This window comes from Lissotriton helveticus, chromosome 4_1, assembly GCF_964261635.1.
Source record: "Lissotriton helveticus chromosome 4_1, aLisHel1.1, whole genome shotgun sequence".
In the NCBI taxonomy this organism is placed as follows: Eukaryota; Metazoa; Chordata; class Amphibia; order Caudata; family Salamandridae; genus Lissotriton; species Lissotriton helveticus.
This window is the reverse complement of record NC_136063.1, coordinates 2,064,968,971-2,064,989,693: the sequence shown is the minus strand read 5'-3', so window position 1 is coordinate 2,064,989,693 and position 20,723 is coordinate 2,064,968,971.

Below are 20,723 nucleotides of genomic sequence, written 5' to 3'. Positions count from 1 at the left end.
ACCGTACTTGAAGAATTGTCTATAAAGTATCGTTGAACTTTATCATTGTGTGGTGTCCGTCTGTGGGGGGGAAGTTACTTGTCTGTACGATTCACTGGAGACGGCTCTCCCCGGAGACCTCTCCCCGTATCCTCGGCCGACCCTCCCGGTCCGTCCAACAACTCTGCACTCACTACTCTGCACTCACTACTCTGCACTCACTACTCTGCACTCACACTCTGCACTTTGCACTCTGCATTCACTACTCTGCACTCACTACTCTGCACTCACTACTCTGCACTCACTACTCTGCACTCACACTCTGCACTCACACTCTGCACTTTGCACTCTGCATTCACCACTCTGCACTCACTACTCTACACTCACTACTCTGCACTCACGCGTGCCTCCTTAATCAATCCCTTATTTCTTATCTAAATTTTATATAGCGCAATCAGGAGCCTAGCTGTGCAATTGTTAACGGCCAGGCTAATATAAGACATAACATAGCACAACTAAGTGACATTTGACATTGAAACCCTCTCACAAATGTTTATTGGCGCCTATTAGTTGCAGTTGTTATATTGGCACCGTAGAAAGCACTGTGCTGCTCGTGCGAGGAATGGTGTTTACTCTGTGGGGCTAACGTGAGCACGCGCGCCCACCATCTGCCTTGCTCACCCAGCATCTGTCTTCAATTACTGCCAGCCATGACTACTGGTAATTGAAGATTTATGACCTTCTCCTGCTCGTGTCCGCAAGGAATATGCAGGAAGTGGAGAAACTCTACAGCCTATGGCCTATTGCGTGCTGACTTCTAAAAAGACAGGCATGCAAGGCCCAATTCCCATGCAGATGGCAAAAAATGAACACGAAAAATCACGAGCATTCAGGAGTGTTTGGGTTGCTTCTCGGAGACCCTGATTATAGGACTCCTGGCTCTGCCCACACTGCTTTGCAGTGTGTGAGGTAGGCCCAAGCCCTAAAAAGGCATGTCACTGAAAATGCCAATAGCTCTTTTATGTATTATTGTTGGAGCTACTTTATGAATGTTATCGTATTTACAGTTCATACAGTGAAAACATATAGCATGTTTAAACCCTAACTTCAGTTACACAAATATTGAAATTACAAATCTTGCCAATGCAAAGGTAGACTAACATCAGCAACAGCCATCAAATATTCCAACACTGTTAAAGTTTTCACTCTGCAGTCACAAAAGCACCATTTTACCTTGTCACTTTGCTCCTTGCCCTTTTCCCCTTTAAAGATTTCTATTATTCCATAGCGGTCCTGGCAGTACAAGCGTTCTATTAGGGTCATTGATTGGAATCCTCAAACCCGCCCCTGCCTTTCTATATTTCATTTACAGCTATCCGAGTTAGAAAACATTCTCAGTCTAGCCCTTCCTGACTGGTATTATTAGCACGTTCTTTCCAACAGATAATTGTTTTATTGGTCCACTTTCTATTATTACAGGTTGAGTTATCAACATATATTACAATCATATCAAGTCGGAATCCTTTACATTGGGAAAAAGAACAGCTTTTTACCTGTTGAGTTGTACTGTAAATAAAAGTTCAAAAGCATCGACTTTTTAGGGCCCAAAACCCATCAGGGAAACGGCCTTTACAACGAGGCCGTTTCCACGAAATCTTTAACCACGCATGCAGTACAACGCATGCGTGGTTACCACTAATGCCTTTACCACGCATGCCTTTACTACGATGTTTGTAGTAAAGGCATATGTGGTAAAGGTAAAAAAAAAAGGGGGGGCTTGGGGGGGTCTCCCCCCCAAATAAAACAACTCACCTGAAGTCACGTCGGCATCAGAGTCGATTAAGAGAAATCGGGAAAAAATGCCGTTTTCTCTTAACGACGTATGACGTCACCACGCAAATAGTCGAGGAAATGTTTATGCGTGGTAAACGAATTCCGTTGTAACGCATGCGTGGTAAAGGCATGCGTTGCAACGGAAATCGTTGTATCGTCATATATTCAACCCATCATTGCAAAGTCAAAGAGCAATCGACTGCAACCGTTACTGGTTGGGAGGTATGTATATAATTATGCGTTTGGGCTATTCAATCTCACTAACGCGCATTAACCTATACTCTCCATGAACTTCAGAAAATATAAACTGTACTCAGTATTTCTTTACAATTGTAGTTAAAAAGAAAAATAATCTACCGGTTTTTAAAAAGCACAGGTTCCAGTCCCCTGTGAAAAGCATTAACATTTCTCCAGCATGGAAGGTGAAATAAACACTTATCTGGTGAGTTAATTCAGAAGTTGTAAATGAAGCGGGACCAGAGATGCATATGGCACCTGTTGAGTTGAGTGGTTACCTGTTGCGACACAGCAGGTGCTGGTTGGCTGAGGCTCGGAGGAACCTTTCCTGCTGCAGAGAGGGTGCATGGTGCTGTGAGTGAGGGATATTAGTAACCAGTCTCCCTCACAATCTATAAAAATGTTAACCCCTTCTCCGCGCCTCCACTCCGGCAGTGCTTTGAATGCTGTACAAAAGATTCAAAAGAGCCCCTCAACTACAAACTAAAAAACATCATGGATAAATTGGAAACCTTTGGGTTTACGGATGCAGACTTTAGTAGTCTGTTGGGTCATGTAGTAGATAAAAATAGTACCACCAGTAACACATTAAGTGATAACAGCGAGTGGCAAAACCTACTGAATCTCAGGAAGAGAGCTAGACGTATTGAATCACATGCCTATTATATGAGAGAATACTTAATAGCAGGGGTGATACCATCAGGCCTCAGAGTCAGGAACGCCCCGGCTCTCTTTATTGAAATACGTAAATTCCTTGAGCGATGGTCCCTCATATCCAATCGCTGTTCCAGAGATTGGATGTTATTAATCATAGAGACCGCCAGGGACATTCTGATCACATTAAATGATGAAATTCAAAAACTAGAGGAAAAACTCAAATCCTCAGATGCAGTGGAAGATGCCAAAGAAAAATTAGAGAAAATACAAACAGAAATGAAAGATTTTGAACTATATCTAACCAACAAAAAGACAGAAAAACTAAAAAATGATGTGAGGTGGTTTTCCAAAGAAAAAATCTACCCTTATCTAAATCCAAGTTATTTCCAAGCTAATAACCCTAATGAATATCCACCGAACTTTACTTACAAGAAAAATTACACGAACTTCTCTGATACCGGCTCATCTGGGTCTGACAGCGACAATTTTTCTCATCCTGGTCCAAGTAGAGGGGGATATAACCCGGGGCCCTTTAGAGGACGACAAGGGCAGAGAAATTACCAGAACAGGGGTTTTTTATCGAGGGGATCGTACAGGGGCAAACAAGTCCATTGGCAACAACACAATGGGGGCCCCCATACCTCGAGTCCTCAACCACAACAACGGTATGTGAAGACCAGGAACCAGCAGTACTGGTGGTAGAGGAAATGCAAGAACAAAACAGGGTTAGTGACATTCTTCCTATTTACAACTTATCCTCTAACATCTTAAAGGAAGAAGAATCCTCAGTTCTGAGTAAGGGCCTTTCCTTTGTCCCTTTCTCAACATTAGACAAATTCAAACTACATGTCGACCTTCATGCCTTTTTTAGAAAGGTCCGATTGAAAAAATATTTTGAAGGAAGGGACCTGGTTGACGAGGAAGAGAATCTTTCACGATGTAAACCTCCATCTATTTTTTCCCCTACTTTAGACATGGTTGGCCCTGAAGTTCAGATCTTTGAAAAACAAGTTCTGACAGAGATCAATAGACTTTTAGCAAGACCTGAAAAGTATAAATACAACCTTACCAAACAGGAGAATTTAGCTCTTAAAAATCTTGCTAGCAACACCAATATAATAATAAAACCTTGTGATAAAGGTGGAGGTATATTGGTGTTCGACAAATCAGACTATGACATCAGAATGAGAAAGATGTTATCCAACATAGAACATTATAGACCCGCGAATGTTAGAGAGATGCATAGACTCAGTGGTCACATTAGGGAAATAACTGAAGAAGCTTTCTCTAACGGTTACATATGTGATAAAGAATTGCAATTCCTAAACAAGAGTTGTCCCATTACTCCAGCTATGTATGGTCTTCCTAAGACGCACAAGAACGAAATTGACCCTCCGCTACGCCCTATCATATCTACCATTGGCTCGAACACTGAACCGTTATCTAAATATGTAGATACCTTCATATGTCCTCTAACTCAGACGTATGAGTCATTTGTAAAAGATACAGGTGATATGATAAACAAAATAGAAGGGTGGGCTTTTAATCCTCTGACAGACATCCTGGTGACGCTTGACATTGAGGCGTTGTACACCAACATCCCTCAATGTCAAGCGTTGCAAGCAGTAACGGCTTTGCTACAGAGACATCCAAACAACAGACCAGATGAATTTATCATCCAGTGTCTGGAAATTGTGCTCCTAAATAACTTCTTTGAGTTTGAGGGTACCCTTTTTAAACAGATAAAGGGTACGAGTATGGGCGCTTCATGTGCTCCAAGTGTGGCCAACACCTATATGGGGGAATGGGAAAGGAAGAATATCTATAACACAGATGCCCCTTTCTTTGAGAACGTCTCCCAATGGAGGCGTTTTATTGACGATATTTTTTTTATCTGGCATGGAAACACAACACAACTAGAAGAATACATCTCGTGGTTAAATGCCAGCGATAAAAATCTTAAATTCACCTCGAATTATAGCAACGAAAGAGTTGAATATTTAGATATTGTGATTGAAGGTAATGATGGTGAGTTGAAAGTAAGTCTCTACCGCAAGCCAACAGCGAAAAATACCATCTTGCAGTTTGAGAGTTTTCACCCTCATTGTCAGAAGGATTCCATCCCATTCGGGGAATTCCTTCGCACAAGACGTAATTGCACATCTCTCGCTGACTATGACAAACATAGTGTATCCTTACGAGAACGACTAATCGATAGAGGTTACCCCCATCGTTTAGTTCGCCAAGCATTTAAGAGGGCCAGGTTTTATGACAGGGACGCTTTACTTAAAAACAAAAGGAACAAGACTCAGGACAAGATCGTTTGTGTCATAAACCATTCAACTCTTAACTACAAGATCAAGAATATAATCAACAAAAATTGGCGTATTCTTGAAGTTGATCATGAAACCACCTTAGAGAAACCTTTGGTGACATACAGGCGTAATCAGAATCTCAGAGACCGTCTGGTCCATACTAGACCTAAGAATGACTCAATTGAAAAGCAAACTACCTTAACGAATGGGGACATCATTCGTGGTAATCACAGATGTGGTAATTGCCACGCATGTGATTCTGCGATCGTAGGGAATAATCTCCAACACAATAACATGACTATTGCATTAAGAACATTCACCAACTGTCGCAGTAAGAACATCGTTTACTACATTGTCTGCCCATGTGGCCTCGCATATATAGGCGAGACAGGAAGAGAATTTAGACAACGATTCAGTGAACATAAATCGTCAGTTAGAACGAATAAAATGACAGCACCCTTGACCCAACACTGTATTGATTTAAATCATACAGAAACAGAATTAAAATGGTGCATTCTAGAAAGAATTCAATGCAGAAAAGGGGAACAACCAGAGAGAACCCGGAAAAAGCAAGAATGCTACTGGATTTTTTTCTTTGACAGTGTAAAAAGAGGTCTCAATGAAAATATATCCTGATACGTGACAGAATAACTTTATCATGTTAAATACTGTAACTACAAGAAAGTACAATTGGTATGCATTGGGTATCATTCTGAGGTCACAGACAAGTAAAATATCACGTGGGTATATTATGTAATCAAGAACTAGATTGGACACCGCATATAAAACTGGTATTAATAATATATCGCGTTATTACCCTTAGAGACGAGACTAAGTAAGAGAAATAGTTTGGAGAAACATCCTCCATATTATTATCATTATTGCAATCATAATATTGGATGTTTTGTTGCTTACGTATTTTTCAGTGTGGCGTATACATTTTTAAAATCCCCTTACGGTAGCTGAGAGTTCTGGTAGGGTACTTCTCTGTGTACCATTATGACCAACATTCCTGCTAACGCACTGTTCAGGCATCCAAAAAGTTCTCACGTATCCAGAGAGGTACTAGTTAGTAATGGCGTCCACCTTTACTACCCAAGTCAGAGCGTGTTTTGGCCAACTTTCCCAATAATAAGTCTGATCGAAATATAATAAACGCGCTCGAATCTTTTCATGCTTAAGCTATTAGTATCATATATATTAGGGGTTACACTACGTAAGAAGGACGTTTTGTAGAATAACAACAAATGGAATGATATATACCTGGAATAGAGTTTTACCTTTCGAATACATGTTTCAAAAAGTGGAAAACGGATTATTATCACTACATCTAATAAAATCCTGGTCGCTGTCGCGCTGGGGGATGCGGGGGTAACAAAACATCTAAAATTTGAAAAAACCCACTCAATAATGGCTGCCAATATCGTGGTCATGTGACCGCAATAGTACACAAGACGGTAAAAACGCAATTATCCCTACATATATAATAATTTTTTCGCTACTTCATTTTACATATTAAAAAGAAAAAAGGATCCTTGCACGGAACAGCAATACAATATTATCAAGTTCTGAATATAGAAGTAATGTTTCGTAGCAAGACCACTTAACAATGGCGACCATTACGGCGATCATGTGATCGCATACTTTGGCGCGAAACAAAGGGTATTTAAAAAGAGACGTGAATTGATGGATCCCTAGCCCACTCCTCACAACGCAGAGATGCCGGTGGTACCGAGATAACGGCAAAGCCTGAGCAAGAGCCAGTAAGTAGTACCCGGGGATTAGTTATTAGCCGTGTTAGCAAAGTTAAGACAGAGAGCACAGTGTCGAGTGCTTTTTTTGCTAGGCGGGTTGTACTAAGATTTGTCGAGTAACGCATCCGTTCTATGGGGAGGTTTTCTGGCTGACAAACAACTGGCTGGTCACACTGGTTTTATTTATACTCAGTAGCGCATCCAGATTTATGTGGAGGTTATTATTTGTCAAAGTATATTCTCCCATAGTCAGGCTAACAGAGTAGATATACCATGCCTTATTTTAAGAGTCTACTTTCTAAAATCAAAAGCAGCTCCTAACCATCCAGTATTTTATTGGTTACAGTTATCGAAAAACGTAATATAAATACAGACAAAATTACAGAAGGGATACACGTACAGTATATAGGCGAAAGAAAAGACCCTTCCCTTTGAGTATATAAGTGCGTTAAAAAAGGTTAGTAGGAGTGCTATACATTCCAGCAAACTATGGAGTTTCCTTTAAAGATATGTCCCATAGAAAATTGTTGGTTTACTTTCAGATAATATTACCTTGGTGAAGGCAAAGGAACGAATTCAAGAGAAACTTTGATGTCAATAACTTTTTGAGGAATATATGGTTTTGATGCGTGGTAAGTGTCGATAAATAAATACATTTGTCACGCAGCACTGTCATGACTTTTTAACCATTGGGCACTGACATAAAGTGTTTTCTCTGACTCAACTTAGGATCGTTTAAAGAACTTTAAGTCCTTACGTTATGAGTGGGTGATCGAACCAGGTTTCTTCCCAAGAAAGGTTGTTGTGGGTAAGAACATGTAACAACCTTTTCACTTAGTTTCTATGGTAGAATTTATAGCCACTGATTAATACGCTGGAGAAAAGCTAGTATTTACATGACAAACAAACTTCCAAACTAGAAATGCTGCTTCCTTTGTAGAAACTTAGAGTATTCTTTTCCTACTTTCATGTTTTTCTATTAAATAATTATTCATGTCCAGAATGGGTACTGTGCTCTACTGTATATGTCTCAAATCTGCCAGTTATAAAGCATTAGAATTATAAAGATGAACTGTTAGCGTTCATTGACATCACAGGGCAACGTGAAATGCAGTACTTAAATGTATCAAAGTGAATAAATTCGTAAGATTCATGAGACAAATATACATATTTTTATTGTTACAGATTTCACACCGTGCAGTGGTTTTTGTTGGTTTATGAATACCTGTCTATTCTGCCAGAAGGTCCTGAGGAAGGTGGTTTCATACCGCCGAAACGCGTCGACCTCGCGTAGTTATATCGCGTCTCAATCTGCGATCCCTCAGACGCAGAACAAGGAGCGAATGGAGTATGAATGAGAGAGTTTGAGTGTGGTGAAATTGATCAAATTGTTTATTCTTATATGTTTTGCTGCACGGAGTGTCATAATAATTTTTAATGTCTTTAATAAATCACTATGTGTCTTGCTAAATGAATTAATGGAAATGTATTTGCTATAAATGAAAAAATAATTATGTGATTTTGTACTCAAAAAATAAAAAATAAAAAATATGAATGAAAATAATTCGTTGCTATACTGTGTGAAATAATAATTGACAAAATATAGAAGTAGTTATCACTTCTAGTATAGAGGTCGTGAGGGAATTCTGTCTATATTTTGAATGCTGTAAATGTAATAATAATGCACTTCTAATAAAGCGTGGCAGGAAGGAGCTGTGTGCAGTGGCCGGCATAAAAATGTACTTATTTTAAATCGCGTCCGGAGGGGGCTGTGTGCGGTGCCCGCCATTCTTAATCTTACTCCCATGTTATTGTAAAAATGGGTGCCGTGCTGTAACTTAAAGCACGGCGCCTGGGGGCGGAGGTGGTTGCATGTGGCAGCCGCCATTGTTAAAAGGGTGCACAGTGTCCTTAAACAAACAAACAAACACTGATGAGCGGCGGGGACAGTCCGAGGAAGTTACAAGATGTAAGTAGTGGATGGCGAACACAATCACACATGAGGTAATTGTGTGGGAGGGCACAGCACAGACTGCAGCATGTAGCTGCATCTATGTCAATTGAAGCTTTTTTTGTTAAAACAGCGGCGTGAGGTAATGGTGGGGGAGGGCACCACATGGACTGCAGCGCGTCAGGGCACCACAAGACAGGAGCTGGACTTGTAGCGCAGGGCACCGCATGACAGGAGCTGGACTTTTAGCACAGTGAAGGCCAGCAGTAGGAAAAGAGTTCGTCCAACCAACAGAGATGTCTTCAAAGCGTAACGTAACTGTACTTGGCCGGTGCTCTGCAGTCTTCAAGGGGAGTGACGTATCGGCTGCAGGAACCAGTCAGGAGGCAGTGAGGAAGATTGACAGTGTATGGGAAGATGCATGGGGGGGAAAAAGTTGTTCTATAAATAACTGCATGTCTTCTAAAAACGAAATTAGCAGTATTTCACTATCAGGACATGTAAAACACACCAGTGCATGCCCTACCTTTCACATACACTGCACTCTGCCCCTGGGGCTACTTTGGGCCTACCTTAGGGGTGCCTTACATCTAGTAAAAAGGAAGGTTTGGGCCTGGCAATTGAGTGCACTTGCCAGGTCGACATGGCAGTTTAAAACTGCACTCACAGATACTGAAATAGCAAGACAGAGACCTTTTTATAGGGCTACTTGTGGGGATGGCACAACCAGTGCTTCAGGCCCACTAGTAGTATTTGATTTACAGGCCCTGGACACACAGAGTGACCTTTACTAGGGACTTACCAGTAATCAAATATGCCAATCACAATTTACACAGGGAGCACTTACACTTCGGCAGTGGTGAAGTGCCCTGAGTACATAAATCTTCAAAGACGAACTCCAACGCACCATCAAAAATACTGAGAGTAGAGACAAAAAGACAGGTGAAACCATGCCAAGGATGCCAGGTCTAACATTATCTATTCAATGTCTCACAAACTATAAATGGTTAATTCAGTATTGTTCCAAAGAATGTAAATAACTGTACTGGGCCATCCCATGTTCATTTTGAAAATGTATGTAAATCATTTAACTATACAGGAGATTAGACAGAAATAGTTACAAAGGGGTACATTTACTAACATTGACTCAACCCAATGCAGCAAGAAAACTTGCTGCGCTGCATCAAATGGAGAGAGCAGAAATGTGCCATATTTACTAAGATAGGCGCATTCCTGCTCTCCTTGCGCTGGCTCACTGTATGCAGCCCAGCACCAATGCAGGCACCTTTGCACCATGGTGCAATGGTGCCTGCATTACAATCAGAAATGTTTGTGTAAACAATCCTCAGAGGCAGTTCCCTCTTCCTATGTGTGCTGTATAATGCAGCACACATAGAAAGAGGAAAGAATAGTATTACTCCTTGTTGCTTCCTCTTTCTATGTGTGCTGCATAATGCAGCACACATAGAAAGAGGAAACAGCAAGGAGAAATAAACATATTTCTCCTTGTTATGCCTCTGCTGTTTGACGTAGCATTTTTTTTAAAATAATTTTTTTATTGATAAACAAAAATAACATCAACAACATAAAACAAGGCAATAATCACAATAATTACGATCAAGTGTCCACATAGAATGTTACTCCAAGTAGGGCGATAAGAATCATACAGTCGTAACTAGATGCCGAGGGGGGGCAGTGGGGAAACATTGCGATAATTACAATTAATGAGCTATACATGGAATGCCGTTCAGGGGGATAAGGAAACATCAGGGATTAAGTCTTGCGGGGGGGGGGGGTACATATATTTCCACGGTAAGAATTCCACTGGGACCAGACTCTGTTCTATTTTCTAGGTCTACCCCTAGCCAGATACACAGGGCCTTATTTATGAAAAGTGACGCATCGCTGCGTGAAAACAGCGATGCGTCACTTTTCACTGCGCTCTCTCTGCGACATGATTGATGCGTCATATTTATAATATGACGCATCATGTCGCAAGGAGTTACAGATACGTCAGTATTTCTGACGTATCTGTAAGCGCAAAAGTCACGCATTGCTGGGGTGTGTCACAAAAGTGACGCAACTCCAGCAATGCGTCCTTTCACATGGGTAAAGCCCCATGTGAAAGGGCTTGCGTCAATCTTACGCCTGCTGTGAGGCAGGCGCAAGATTTTGACGCACCAGCGTCCTAAAAGTGACGCAGTGAAATCTCATAGATTTCACTGCGTCACTATTACGAGGCTTTTTGCGTGTGAACGCCCCCTTTGCATACATTATACCTGACGCAGGTAAAATGTAGCGCAGGGGTTTACAAAATGACGCATCTGCTTAGATGCGTCACTTTGTAAATAGTGCGCAACACGACGCATGTTTTACGCCGCCGATGCGTCACAAAAAGTGACGCATCGGAAGCGCAAAGCTCATGCACAGCCTCATAAATGAGGCCCACAGTTTTTTCCCGAAACATGCACCAATCCATGCCCTCCTTCCACACCAATACCGTGGGCGGCCTCTGGGAACCCCACAGCTGTGCGATGTCTCTCTTAGCTATCATGTTACCAAGGGTCGCCCACCGGATCTGAGCGGCAGTGTAATCATTCGGTTCCCACACATTCAACAGGCAACGCCTGGCCTCAGGCAGCAGTGACACCCCGGTAACCCTTTCCATCACAGCATGTACTCGAGCCCAAAACGCAACCACCTCCGAGCATTCCCATAGAATGTGGAGGAAGGTACCAGGCATACCGCAACCGCGCTTACACAACCCATCCACAGAATAACCCATTCGAACCAGACTCGGGCCATTGACATACACACGGTGCAGGATCTTGAGCTGGACAAAGCGAAGACGAGCAGGTATGGCAACCTCCTTGGGTGATGACAACGCAGCTTGCCAGTCCTCGTCATCCAGCTCCAACCCATCATCAGTCCATACTGTTCTGAGACGCACAAGTAGATCAGCCCGATTATTAATCAACTTTTTATAAATTAATTAAATCGTGCTGTCAGGCACATAGCCGTCCAGTATGCGGTCCTCGAGAGGAGAGGACTCGGGAATATCAGTGCCAGCAGCAAAAACCGAAAGCAAAGCATGGCGCACCTGTACGTATCTGAAAAATTCCCTGTCCCCGAGCTCATATTCCGTCCTAAACGTCTCATAGGTTTTAACATTACCCTTGGACCAGAGGTCACCCACTCTGCTGATGCCAATCACGTCCCATTTCTCAAAACCTTTCGTCCTCCACAGACAGCCCAATCTCTCAGATGCATACAATGGGGTTGCACGAGTCAATCTATCACTCCATCCCAACGCCGCATTCGCATCACGCCAGACTCATACGACAATCCTAGTGGGTCCAGCCAGTGTCTTGCAAATCCCCTTGGAGTAAAGCGACCTGCTATAATGCCCGCCCGGTAAAAGGTGTTTGTCCATCTCAAAAGCCGGGGCAGGACCTGGTGCATAAGTTGCGTGGTTAATCGCACTCAATTGAGAGGCCCAATAATAGCGATTGATATCCGGGAGAGCGATGCCTCCGTCGTACCAAGGGAGCGTGAGTTTGGAGAGAGCAATACGCGCACGCCCGTCCCAAAACAGACGTCTCTGCAGGCTCTCCACTTCACGAAAATAACTCGAAGGAATGGGGTCAAAAGAGTTTTGGAGTGCATATAAAAATCTCGGCAGTGACATCATCTTAAAAAGGGCCGCACGCCCGAGCGGCAACAGCGGCAACTGACGCCAGCGCGCAACATCGAGTTTCAATCGTTGAAGAGGGGGAAGCAGATTGCGCTCATAGCGGACAACAGGATCCAAGGAGACGTAAATCCCCAAATACTTAAACCCTGTCTCGGATACCTGAATTGGGAATCTACGAGGCAGTGGAGGGAGACCCCCAGCCAACACGTAGACACAGGATTTTGTCCAGTTAATAATAAGACCCGAGTTCTTCCCAAAGGAGGTCAACACGTCAAAAAGCACGTTCAGGGATTTCTGGGGGGATGTGAGGTACAAAAGGATGTCATCCGCATAGAGCAAAATACGATCCTCGAAATCAGGGGTCCACCGAATGCCCTTTATCGAGGGCTCCCAGCGGAGCCATGCGGCCAAAGGCTCCAGTGCAAGGGCAAAATGACGTAGCATTTTGACGCATTCCCAGGTTTACTACCCTTAGTAAATCTGGCACTGCGCCAAAATCTAAGGGTGGATGCGTGGAAATTTCCACACTCCACCCATAGAATGACTTCCCAACACATAGTAACGCAAGGCAGCAATTTGCACTGTCTTTCGCCACTCTGGATTTACTAAGCCACACAGAGACACCCAGGGAGGCTTAGTGTGGTTTAGTAAATATTACTTAAGCCCTTGCGTAGCCTTGCATCACCTTACATGACGCAATGGCAATGCAAGGCTTAGTAAATCTAAGCTTAGGGTTCTGATTGCGAGTTTGGCGGTCCTCCTGTAGGATCACCATCGCTGCGCCCACAGGAAATCTTGCAAGCCTGTGGTGCACGCACGCACCTGCCGCTTTCCGAGTTAAATCCAGGGCAGGCAGGCGGTACGGCAGCAGTCCCATGGCTGTGGCATGCTTTGGCTGAAGATTACAGCCTGCCGTCATGCCGCTGCCGTGGGACCGCTGCCACGTCGGGTACACTGTGTGGCATGCACTATGTTGTGCATGCCACAGAGTGCACGCAGGAGAATGGTACTTTCTGGAAAGTTACCATTTACACATTCGAGATATGTGTTGGTAACCACTTGTATAAGTTAAGTTAACCCAATATCGAACATGTTATTAGCTAAGCACTTATTTAGCTAACTTCATGGGTCAATCGCCCAAAAAGTTGAATTTCTGCCTGTCAGGATTTTGTTCAACGTTGAACAATGGCAGCAACTTTAGGACTGTGCTAAAAAATCCATTACAAATATTAGAATTAGAGTTTTTGCCAACGTTTGTCTGCCTTTTGAGTATGGTGGTCTGGGCATGTAGAGAATTTTTTGTTAACATTGTCTTGGCAAGTGTTCATAGAGGCCTATGAAACATACGGTGCTTTGCAGGTATTATATCTGTAGGTGTGTAAGCAGTGTGTTTATGCTGTCACTGATCAGGAGTTGTAGTGCTGCATGGGATTGAATAGTGATTGACAGACTCACTATAATGATCCATTTATTGAACTAAAATTTGACATAATTAGATATCCATAACGTATGCCAAAGATTAGTCAATCTCACTAAATGCATCAACTTCTCCCAAGTGTCAAGCTTGAAGCTAAGGGCTATGAAGTCCTCAACAATTACTAGGGTCCAGCATGCCTTCTGATTATGGGCTAGACACTTGCACAGATGACACACGTCTCCTTCTTGGTATGTCAATGGTGTCGGACAGCACAGCAAGTGAAATAGGCTTTTTTCAAATAAACATACACTTATCCAATTGGTAAAACAGAAAGATTACCATCACTACAATCAGCATTTGCCAGTGCTTACTGAACTCCTCAGTGGATGGTGTTGAAACAAATCCCCATGTCGATCAGTATATAGGCAAAGAACCCCTGGACTCCAAAAAGAGAAGGTTTGTTCACAGACAGTACAAACATGCAAACAAGGAATATCCTGCTAAAACCTAAATAACACGAAGAAATTAAAAAAGGGGGAAAAAAACTTCAAATACTCCTGCTGCCTGGATTTCCTTGGCAATGGATTGGAAGTGATTGCACTGAAGAGCCCGATTTCTAGTTCATGGCCCAAACTTTTATTGCCTGGTTTTCCATAAATCCCACTGCATCCTATGACCAAAATACATATTACATGCCTGCGTGTGTGAGGCATTTCGTTTGCACTGTATTTTTATTTGTGCTTTCTTTTTTCTCCCTGTAAGGACTGAGAGCTCCCTCTCCAAAATGTCATTGAGGCAATTACTAACACAAAGTGACCAATACCTCATTTATTACTAGTAGAGGGTGCAAATCCAACCAATTCTTAAGGTCTCTTAAGGGCTTAACAACTGTCCTCATAACATAACTATTAATATGAGGACGGGCCATTAACCGTAACGAACTGTGGGGCATATTTACAAGGGCTTTATCTCCGCTTTTTTGGCTTACAAAGCCAAAAAAGCGGAGATAAAACCAGCGCCCTATTTACAAGAGGGGTACAAAAGGGGGTGGTAATGGACGGAGCATCTGAACCAATCAAACACTCACACCCAGTCAAAAGATCTGGGTTTAATCCATCACTGTCCATCAACTGTGTTATTTGCAATTTCACCCCGAGTGGGCTGGGGATGCGCAGACGTGAGTCCCAGGCTCTCCACACCACTGGAGTCAAGCTATCCAGGCTGATGAAGGCTGATATCCAGAAACCGGTCCTTGGATGCTTGATTCCGGTCTTGGAAAGACATGGCTTGGTAGTTCGGACAGGACTGTTCCCATGAGGCACAGGGTCAGAGCTGATTTGCATATAGCCAGTGTCTAACCCAGGGTGGTGAGGAGTGCAAAAAAAACGATGGATTTAGGCCCCGAACCTTGTACTGGGGTGAATGTATGACATTGTTCTACATTCTGTCCATCAACTGTGTTTTTTGCTATTTACAAGAGTGTGCTTATATGCATAATCGCATGTTAGCACCCTTTTTCCCAAAGCCTCCCTTTGCATCTCCAATGAGATGCAAAGTGGGCGTTACTAGACGTACCCCAGATGGACTACCTTGCAAATATTGCTGATGTTTACATCGCAATATTTACAAGGCAGCCCGCATAATTTTAGCACACATTAGATTTTGGTGAAAACGACTGTTTTTGCCAAAATCTAACGTCTGCTAAAATCTAAGCATGGGCGGATTTTGCGGATCCACGATTCGCGGATTTGCGTATTCACGGATCGTGGATCCGCAAAATCCGCGGATTTGCGTATCCTCGGATTTGGGGCGGGGCTTCCATGCGAGTGCACATGCCTCTTGTGTGTATTAAAGGTCAGAGACCGATCAGAGCAGCAGATGAAGATACAGAAGCTCCTGGCCACAGGAACAGCACGAGGATTGCGCTCGTGAAAGTCATTGGATGCAAAGGCCTCTGTCCAGCATCACAGCTGATTTTCGATGGTATATTTGGGAAGAAGGCACATCTGCCCAGCCTTGACAACGCTCACGATTGTTTTTTGGGCCGATGAATGAGTCACTGAATTTAAGCTTCAACTAGGGCACATGCTTAATTGATATCTGTAAGTGCTTCCGGTTGAGGTTTAATTTTTGTGCCAGGACCATCGTGCCAGAATGAACCCTGCCCTTCATATTTATTCAAGAAGACGCCACCGTTTTGTGCCATACCTCGTTGGGTAAATGTATAGTGCTTTTACTACACTACAGCTGCCTAAAGTGCCAGAGAGTTGTCTACAGCGACCAGGTGTGTGTTACTATGCAATCGCGCTGAAGGGCGCAGGAGTCCCTAGAGTGAGCTATCATTGTGGGTAAATGGCGGGAAGACGGTGCCCACCGCGATTGTGTGGGCGGGGCCAAACGGACGGGGCTTCCATGCGAGTGCACATGCCTCTTGTGTGTGTTAAATGTCAGAGACCGATCAGAGCAGCAGATGCAGATGCACGAGCACCTGCTTTATTTGATCTATTAGTGCTTCCTGTTGAATCTAATTTAGTACCTATTTTAGGATGGCGCTGGCAGCTTGCCGGCGCCATCGTAAAATAGTTACAACAGGCCAGCAAGGCTTGAACTTTTGCCCTCGGAATCCGCCACTCGCGGATTTGCGAATTCGCGCTAAATTCGCGGGAGTTTGCGGATCGCGAATTTACCGAAAATTCGCTAAATCCGCGAGCGTAACGGATTTTGCGCTCATGCTTACTAAAATCCTGATTTAGCCATCCCTAACGTAGGGGGTGGATTACGCTGATACAACCCTGTGGGTCGAATCAGCAAGGTTATCGCCCTTTTGCAGAGAACATCGCTGGAAAAACAGCGATGTTCCCTGCAAAAGGGTGATAATCTCGCTATCTCTGGAATTTTTATCGCCCTGGAGTAACGCGTTGTTAATTACGCGCTACCATGGCGATAAATACCAGAGATAGCCTGCGATAATATAATTATCGCTAAGCACGGCCAGCGATAATTATCGCTGACCGTTGTTAATATACCCCCATATATTTACCATTTAAACTCCATGCACGCTTTGATAGTAGAGTAGGTTATGAGGCAGACCGAGGCAAATATAACTGCACTTTTAGTTATTAGATACACTCACTTGAAAGTACCTGAACACACTACCCGGATCGGTCCTCCTAAAACTCTATTGGCCCTATGGCCTTACCCTCACTATGAGCAAAGCGTGGGTTATACATGCACACACAAACATATACGCACACGTGCACAAACCAACACACACATACAAACACACACACACACATATGTATTTGGCATTGAGCCCCTGCCTTGGACACAATCACTACAAAGCCAACAATTTGAATTTTATTGGTTCTGTTAATGGCTTTTCATGTCTTTCAAGCACTCTCTTTAATGGACCCCTTATTAAGTTAAGTCCTAGGCATTTATGATTTTATGGCATAAACCCTTCAATTTCCCTTATGTTCTTTGTGGAACCTTTTGGGAATATGATGTTCACATTTTCTATCTATTCTCCTTCAATTCATAGTTCCCCTGTATTAAGTTCAAGTTTAGCAGTTATTTTGATATATCCACCTAAATAATAAAAATATCTTCTCTGTGACATGCAAACTGACTCTCATGCTTCTCTGCGAGAACAACAGTGATGCCATAAACACCTCAATCTTTCCAATAGATTTAGACAAATTTCATCCAGGAACTTATGCCTTCTGCAGTTATGTACACCTTCCATCAAAGACACAATCCTCGTGTGTAATGTAAGGTATCCCAGAATCAGCTTTTAGCTTTGCATTTACACCATTCACTATAATGCCACATCATGATATAGGCACATACTCAGCATCACTCACAAAACAACTTCTTACACAGTCTTGGTCATGCTCTCCACCATTCTTATATTAGCATGTTGTCTACATACCTAGATCAAATTTCAACACTTATTGCCACTACCTCATTTGAAACACGTTTCACAACTTTCCGTCAATTTTGCTGATCCACTCATGCTCTTAATTCTGCTTTTGATTTTCTTTTCTTTTTTTTCATTATCCTTGAGGGTGTTTCTTTTTTAGCACATTAACATGTTCTGGGTGTGATGTTATTTCTTTTATTTCCTCAACACATTAACTCAGCTGTATGTTCCACACTCTGAGCTTTAGGTATGGCTTCTTCCACATTTGCTATTTTTTAACAGTTTTCCCTGATTTTGTTGGATATTTATGAATTTACTTGATTGGCCTCTAATGAAGGGATTGGCAAGGTTTTCAAACAAGCTGGTCAAACTTAATCACCTAAAACTAATTGAGTTGTTCTTCAAATGTTGTCATATGGTGCGGGAGTCACTATTTGATGAATGTTGCACTTAGTAGAAACCTCATGCACAATAAATATCTGGAACCAGGATTCTTCATAAGACATTGTCAATTCAATAAAACTCTTCTTCTTTAAGGCCCCTGCAGTAACTATTCCCAATATTTTATCTGCAAGCATTTTCCAACCCAACATTACGATTGTATACTAGGCATCTATCCATTACAACACCCCATGTGTGGGAGAAACCTTTTCCAAAATGGCTGTCAGGTTTCTGCTCTGGAGATGGTCAAAATGCGAAAGTTTAACCCGGCGGCGTCAGGGGCACGCCTAAGATCTTCGAGTTCACCTGTCTTGGTATTCAAAGACACAGAATACTTCTGGATGGCGTCAGAGACCAAGTTTATTAGCTGCAGCTAGTAACAGTGATCTTAGAAATACATCACGGTGTAAATTCTCAGGAGACTGCTCATTTAACTAAGGCGAGACGTCTCCTTTTATACCCAATATTCACATTATAAATGTACACCCACTGCACAAAATTCTAGCCAATAAGATACATTTTCAAACAAAGTATCACATAGCAAAAACTCAATTTACAGTATCCCAACCCAAAAGTTAATTATTAGGAATGTCCCAAATTCAATCTCCACAAGCCGGACAAACCTATAATTGAAAGCATAACCCATGTAATGAAGAAACATAAAAGAGAAACAGTAACAGATGCTGAACAAGATAAGGCATGTGCAAGGAAACTAAAAAGTTAACGATGTCCTGAACATTGATTGGCAATCTCAGACAAAGATCGATCAGGGAAATTGGCTTTGCGGGGTCAGTTTCAGGTGAAGAGGTCACTTTCTTACAGTTCATTTCAGAGTCAAAAAGAAACCTAGTTAATGTATACATGAACTAAGAAGGCCATTCCACTTTGTTTGCCAGGCTACCTTTACAGGCCTACGTGAGGGCAACACAAAATGGTGGCACAGAACAAAATGGAGTCAGACTGGAAAATTACAGAACCTCAGTCCCTCCTTTTGCCATTACGTAGGCAATAACCTAAGACTCATGTTAATCTGAATCTAGGTCTATATCGATATTCATTAGGTCATCAAAGTGTTGCTGTAGCATCAGTTTGTTATTCTCTACTTCTCTCGGGACAGATCTCCGAACACACATAGTAGCACAAAGACTACAAATGGCGGGACCACACTGGATGCAAAGACAACAAGAGAAAAGGATGGCTAAAACCATACCAAGGAATGTCAGAATCTTCCATCCCCATTTGGACAGCAGTCCCCAAAACCATCCTGTCAACGACCAGTCTCCTTCCTCTACATGGATAGACTCAGAGATCTTATGCAACCTAGAGATGGCTTGGTACACTGTAGGGGCATTATCTGGTATGTAAACACAGCAACTGGATCAAATCAATTTACATACTCCTCCTCGATCTGCAAGTATGATGTCTAATACCATACGATTCCGCAAAGTCATAAGGCGGTCCGCTTGAAGCTCAGCTGTAACATTACTAAGAGCACATGCTGTCTCATTAATAGTAGCTTCGACAACGCGGACAAGCTGTCGAATATGCCTACTATTGATCATAGGACCCCGAAAGGGCAGGAAGCCCTGGAAGAAATCTCCTACTTCGTGTGCTGCAGTATCTTCCTTATTGAAGACACCTCTACCATATCTCGTTCTATGATAGTCTGAAGCAGTAGTGTATGTAGGGGGAAGCAAAAACGCCACATAACATGTTCCTGAAAAATCAGGTGGCAACCATGTGTAGGCTCTGTCACAACAAACAAAATATGTGCCTTTAGCTGGGACAAACGGTGGAGAAGTCCGGGATGAATAGACATAGGTTTGAGCATACACACTCTTACCTAGCTGAGCTTTCGGATTCCGACCAGTACCTTGCAAACAAAAATGGCCTTGGTGGGGTACAATCCAAATAGGGGGAGACCTTTTTCGTCTCTCCTTCTCTGTCAAGCTGGTACTATATCCAGTCACGTTCCAACCAACATAAGCCTGCACCTCATCCTTAAGGATAGCATTATATGCATCAATATCTCGGATCATAGATACTATTTCCCTTATCAAGGCACTATTGCTGGAGTTATCTTTAAGGGAACGGAAGGGGCGTACCTCATTTGCATAGATAAACATGGTCTGTAAAGCCCACACAGACCCATTAAAAGAAAAAGGCAAAACCAAATATGGCATACCTTTATCTGTCGTATGAGGCATAAGACCACAAACCCAACAATTAGTGGTATTTACTACTAACTGATGCTGATGCATCAACTGTATGAACGAGTTGTTGACAAATTCTGATCTCCTTGTTTGTTAATGTTCAGGCAACGTATAAAACTGGTGCAAAGAAACAGTAGTGAAAGAAATCATAGGTTGGGAGGTGGGTGCAGATGTCTGTTGTGTAACATAGACAATCCAACCCACACAAGCTAATGTGATACTTAAAAACATCAAAAAGCACAATATTATAAAACATTTGCTATATATCAATGTACAAAATCTTGTGTTAAGATCTATTCTCTCAACATCT